The 6,426-nt window shown below is 40.8% G+C and overlaps 1 long non-coding RNA gene across 1 annotated transcript in view; it reads left to right on the top strand.

Moving 5' to 3' along the window:
* The window catches only part of LOC144317233 (uncharacterized), a 42,125-nt gene that overhangs the window by 3,335 nt on the left and 32,364 nt on the right, over positions 1–6,426 (top strand). The gene's annotated exons all lie outside the window — the stretch shown is intronic.

Genomic DNA, 6,426 nt, shown 5'->3' with positions numbered 1-6,426 from the left:
GCCCTCCTCGGCCCTCTGGTCGGGCCACGCACGGCCTTCGTGCGCTCCGCGTCCCTCGACCTACTGACGCCGCCAGGGACGCCGCCAGGGACGCCGCCAGGGACGCCGCCAGGGACGCCGCCAGGGCCTGTAGGTTTTGCCCATTTCCACCCCCTCCTCTCGGGCTCCTACTCTGTTCCCATTGCAACAGCCTGACACGAAGTCACCGGTCCCGCGGATCACCCCACTCCAGTTTCAGAATCTGATCCCCTCAAATCCACGCCAGGATGTCGTGACCTAACTCACTCGCAACTCTGATCGCGTTCTTCCGAGTTTAAAACCTTTTGGTGGGGACACCTGGGTGGCTCGGTGGTTGAGCGTTTGCCTTTGGCTCAGGTCATGATCCCGGGGTCCTAGGATCAAGTCCTGCATCACCCTGTTTCTCTCTCTGCCCATGTCTCTGTGTCTCTCATGAATAAATAAATAAAATCTAAAACACAAAAACAAAAGCCTTTTGGTGGCTTCTGATGGCAAACAGCAAGGAGCCCAACCCTCTGCATGCTTTCCAAGGCTGCTCAAGATCTGGCCTCTGTGCTTTCCCCAGTCTCATCCCTCCTTGTATGCTCCAAGAGAATCCAACAAGCTCCGTTCTCTGGGATATTCCTCATCCCGGTTGCTTCCCGGGCTTCTCTGGCTAATTTACTCATCTTTGATTTAAAAACTGGGCTCCGCCATTATACTTTCCAGGATGGAATCCCAGCTCTGGGTTAGATGACCCCCTTGGGGTCTTCAGAGCACCTGTATGTCTCCATTGTAGCAAAGATCACTACTCCAGCTATGTCCTCACTTACCTTTCCCAGCCCACCTGCAGCAGTTTATTACCTACTACTCTGCACCAGGCACAAGGTGAAGCAGGTGTTATGAATTATTTAATACTTCCAACTACCCTATCAAGTAGCTTCCCCATCATACAGTTGGAGTATAGATTAAATGAGTTTAAGAAATTTGTTGGGGGGGACTCCTGAGTGGCTCAGCAGTTGAGCGTCTGCCTTTGGCTTAGGGAGTGATCCCACAGTCCCAGGATCGAATCCACATCGGGCTTCCTGTATGGAGCCTGCTTCTCCCTCTGCCTCTCTGTGTGTGTGTGTGTGTCTCATGAATAAATAAAATCTAAAAAAAAAGAGAGAAATTTGTTCGGTGTCACATGGCCAGGATGCAGGAACTCATATTTTACTCAGGCATATTTTTAAAAATGACCCTCCAGGTGATTCCTATGTGCATCCTGCGAAACACTGCTCTGGTCTACCGAGCTCTTTTAGGATGAGGTCCATGTGTTTCATGTCTGTGAACATGAAAACCTGGCCTGCAGTGACCAGGACATAGCAGGTGTTAAGGAATAAATAGAAGTTTTATTTGATCTTCTACACCACAGTAGAAGGCAGGCCATTCAGGAATCATAACTGCCTGTGTGTTGTTGTGGAAAGAGACTCAGAAAGTTAAGTGACCTGACAGTTCATAAATGACAGTAATGTGGTTGAAGACCAGGGACATCTGACTCTTCCCATGCCCCTTTCACAATTGTAACTTTCTGGAAAGCCTCCAAGAGGAAGTTTTGTCTTGTTTTGTGTTTTATTCTTCCTAGAAAACTTAGGTGATAAGAGATTCATTTTCACATTCTCGCATCTGACATCCGTAGTGCCAGGTACACAGCAGAGAGAGACAGGGTAGGTTTGTTATCTAAAACCAACCTCTGTGATCTAGAGCCAAAATATGACATGAAGACAGAATTAGAGAGTAAAGAGGAACAACAGTTTTATTAGTTTGCCAGCATTAGAGGCTGCAACAGGCTAATGCCTTCAAAACTGCAAACCCGCCCAGGGTGAAAGGTTGAAGTGTTTTATAGGAAAATACAGGATCTGGGCTGTTTCATTAGGAACCTGGTAAGCTCTGCCAGCCACATTCATCAGGTCTTTCTAGGTGGTCTCATGACTAGCACTAGCCCCGGCCATCTGAGTCTTGTTATTAAGTGTACATTGAGGTCAGCAAGATATTAATATCGATACCAAGTTCCTGGAGCAAAGGATTCTGCAGAAAAACAAGTGGAGGGGAGAGGGGGATTTCAAGAATGAGGAAGAGAAAAATTTGTTCAGTTTAAAGTCAATTCTTGCCGAAGCACTAGTGTGTCCATCTTAAATTTCCATCCATCTTTAAGTTTCTATAACCTATTCAGGTTCTCGTGACAAAAAAGAAAGAGAGGTAGCAAACTGTGCAACAATGCCCTTTTGATGTGTATCTGCAAAAGGAATGCCTTCAATTACTGTAGTTATCTTGATATCATTCCAGACCATCTGAAGTCTTGTTCCAGGTGGTTATGCCAAGTCACCAGGTTGAAGGATTTTTAAGTAAAAAAGTAATAATCAGAATTGAATTTACTGAACATAAACACACACATACTCACTGCCAGCCACAGTGCAGGGGATGAGTTACTGTGGGACAAAAGTAAATGAGGGAATGAGGTCCATAGCAAGGTTGTTCACAATAACAAAGGGCTTGGAAGAAACATGAATAAGTTTTGGAAATATTACAGAATTATTGTCCTATAGAGAAACAAAGAATATGTCACCAAAAATGTAGGAAAAAGACATTAGAGAGCACTCAGACTCCTTATTTGTTATTTTTTCATTAGAGACAGAGACACAGGCAGAGGGAGAAGCAGGCTCCATGCAGGGAGCCAAAGGCAGACCCTTAACCACTGAGCCACCCAGGGATCCCTGGCTCCTTACTTGCTAAAGGGATTTGTGATATCCATGTTTACACTTAACTATATTTACAACTTGTTTCACAAATATTTGAGTATAATATAATCTATAACTGCATGGGTACACATGTTGTATAAGCACATTATACATTTGTTATTAAATGGACCATAAAAGCTTGATTAATGGCACAAATATTACTGAAGAGATGATCTCATTTATATGTGGAATCTAAAAAGGTGGAACTCCTGGAACCAGACAGTAGAGAGTGGTGTCCAGGGGCTCAGAAGGGAAGGTGGACCTGGAAGAGGCCGGCCAAAAGGTATAAGCTTTGTTATCAGTAAGTTCTGGGGATCTAATTTATGCAGCATGGTGATTACAGTTAATAATACTGTATCTTATACATGAAGTTTCCTAAAAGAGTAGATCTTAAGTGTTCACACTGGACCAAAAAGAAAAAATAAGTAATTATATGAGGTGATGGATGTATGAATTAACTTGACTGTGGTAATCATTTCACAATGTAATATCAAACCATCACATTATACACCTTAAATATTACAATTTTTATTTGTCAATTATGCAGTAGTAAGTCTGGAAAAAAATAAAAGCATTTAAGCCAAAAAAGTGATGAAAACAAACAAACATATTTAAAAGGAAGCTCCTCCTTTATTTCTTTAGCAATATTTCAACTACTGTCAAAGGAGTTAAAAATGGGTATTAGATTTCTTGGAAAATACTGATATTAGGTAAAATAGTAAGTAAAATGGGGAGAAGCAATAGGAATGAGCAGATGATACACTCTTACGTCTTTTGACACTTTCTAGCTGCTCCTTAGTAAACACAAGATGACAGAATGTAGAATCAATATTTGTAATCATTGCAATGTTATACTATGCCAAAATACTTGAGTCATATGCAGTGTTCCAAAATAAAATCTCATTTGTAATATAGATCAAATATTTTAACCATTCATGTAAATTAAGATTTAATTATTTCTCTGAGAGGTGGGGAGGGGCAGAGAGAAGAAGAGATGCAAGCCCCCGCCCTCGCCCCCCACCCACCCCGAGCACAGAGCCCTTCTCCTATCCCTAGGATCAGACCTGAGCCAAAACCAAGAGTCTGATGCTTAACCAACTAAGCCAGTCAGGTGTCCCCAGTTCCTCTAAATTAAAAGAAACTTACTTTAGGGATCAAAAAGTTAATGCATTTATTAGCTAACTCTTGGGTGATAACTTGTAAGAGAACATTGAAAAATTTTCTCAAAACACAAGAAAAACTTGCGCCTCAGCTGATAAGAATTATAAAAGTTAACCCAGAAGGTAATTTTTTTTAATGTCTTGACTGAAATGAATCTTAATTTTGAAGATGAGCCATTATCTGAGTTTTGGTATCACAATATCCAGCACATTAAAAATATTTGTGCAATGCTTTCGTGTTTCTAAAATAAAATGTGTAGCTTTTGTACACCTAGGCTATTGGTAGACAGGCATCCGAACTGTATGACCAAAAAAAAAAAAAAAATTGGTCAGGCTGCAAAGGTCTGTTTACACAGTCATAATCTGACATTTTTGTATTATGTCTAGGGTGTATTAGGCTCTCTTGCCTAAATTTCTATTTCTGCAAGGCTCCTGGTTAACTTCTATCACGTAAAAAATTAATTCAGGGCAACACTCTTAAACTATTTCAAAGCTTTCTGTGAAATACAACATATAAAGAATTGCTCTCAAGATTTCCAGTGAATCGGGATCCCTGGGTGGCACAGCGGTTTGGCGCCTGCCTTTGGCCCAGGGCACGATCCTGGAGACCTGGGATCGAATCCCACGTCGGGCTCCCGATGCATGGAGCCTGCTTCTCCCTCTGCCTGTGTCTCTGCCTCTCTCTCTCTCTCTCTGTGTGTGTGACTATCATAAAATAAATTAAAAAAAAAAAGGAAAAGATTTCCAGTGAATCATCTGTTGCCTATATAAAATGATGGAACAACTCCCTTATTAGGTAATTATGACATTTGGCTTAACAAGCTGAATAGATTTTATTGATGCTAATTATGGTAACAAGTTATGGTTTTTATATCTTAGGTATTATATAGACAGAATTATTATCATGCTTCACATATGAACTTCTGGCCATATCATATGGATCATTGGATACTAGGCTGCATATCATAAATTATGAACAACAAGATTAGTGGAGATTATTATTTCAAGGACTGTGTGAGTCTGCATTCCTAACAATACATCAAGAGGTTAGAAGTGATGGCAATAATTAAACAAAAATATTACACTGATCTTATGACTAAAATAAAATCAAAAGCTCATCAGGTGCTTGAGCATATTGTGGTGGCCATGAGAATGTGCCTTGAAGAAATCCACCTATAGAGAGCTAATAGACCAGGCCTCTAAGCACCATTGCTGCATTTGTGCCACAGATTCCTTTTCCTGAGGTTGTTTCCAGCCAATATCAGGCCCGCTGGGATACTAAAGCAGGTGTATACCTATCTGGGAAATGAGGGAACCCTCTGGTGGTCACCTGTGGTTCAAGGACTTCCCAGTCATCCTGCTGAGTGAGTGAGTCTTCCTTAGACTTCATAGCAGTCAAAGATACTTTAATCCAACCTTCCCTCCCTCTCTGCTTCATTTGGGTCACACTTAACATTGCATCTGATAGATCTCAGCTTTTCCTAGCTCCCTCTCAATTTTCTTTCACAGGCATTTCCTTTATTCAAATTCTTCCATGTTTAATCCCATCTTGGTGTGTACTTCTTAGAGGACTTGGTCTAGTATGTCTAAAAATACACTGTTGAGATTCAATGAAAAGTAATGTGATCCATGACAGATTGGTGGTTTTTTTAAACTCAAGTTATCAGAAAATGATCATGGGTAGTACAAGCAGGCCCTTTTGGTGGTTTATGTAATGGCCTTTTGTAATAAGACCAATCTTAGAAAGAAGTGCCAATGTTCTATATAGAAATCACTCATTTGTCCAGTCAACTCATTTGTGAGTAAAGAGCAAGTTATTTAATCTCTGTGTGTTTTAATTTCCCTAAGGTAACATAGAAATAATAATTGTACTTAACTCATAAAACTATTTTGCAGTCTAAAAGAATTACTATATGGGGGTGACTGGCTGGCTTGGTTGGAAGGGCATGTGACTCTTGATCTTGGAGTTGTAAATTCAAGCCCCACATTGGGTGTAGAGATTACTTAAAATCTTGAAAAAAATAAATGAAAGAGCTACTATATGTAAAGAATGTAGGACAGTGCTTGGCACATAGTGTTTGATTAGTGTATTAACGATTAGTTTAATTAATGTATTGGCACTTGAGTACATGTAGATTGCAAAGACAACTAAGATAGAAAAATCTATATTTAAGTGAAAAGAAGCCAGAAAAGACATGGTCAGAATGGTTAGAAAAAAGCTAGAATTTGTTCATTCAGCAGCATGCCTGCAAAGGGAGAGAACTTCGTTTGCTGCAAGTTTTGCACTGTTTTTATTTTTATTTTTAAAGATTTTATCTATTCATTCATGAGAGACAGAGAGAGAGAGAAGCAGAGACATAGGCAGAGGGAGAAGGAGATTCCCCACGGGAAGCCTGATGTGGGACTCGATCCCAGGACCTCAGGATCATGCCCTGAGCCAAAGGCAGACAGACGCTCAACCGCTGAGTCACCCAGGCATCCCAGCCTTTTTT

The sequence above is a fragment of the Canis aureus genome, chromosome 7 (genome assembly GCF_053574225.1).
Source record: "Canis aureus isolate CA01 chromosome 7, VMU_Caureus_v.1.0, whole genome shotgun sequence".
NCBI lineage: Eukaryota > Metazoa > Chordata > Mammalia > Carnivora > Canidae > Canis > Canis aureus.
Note: the sequence above shows the minus strand (reverse complement) of the source record. Positions and strands in the feature narration are given on the sequence as shown.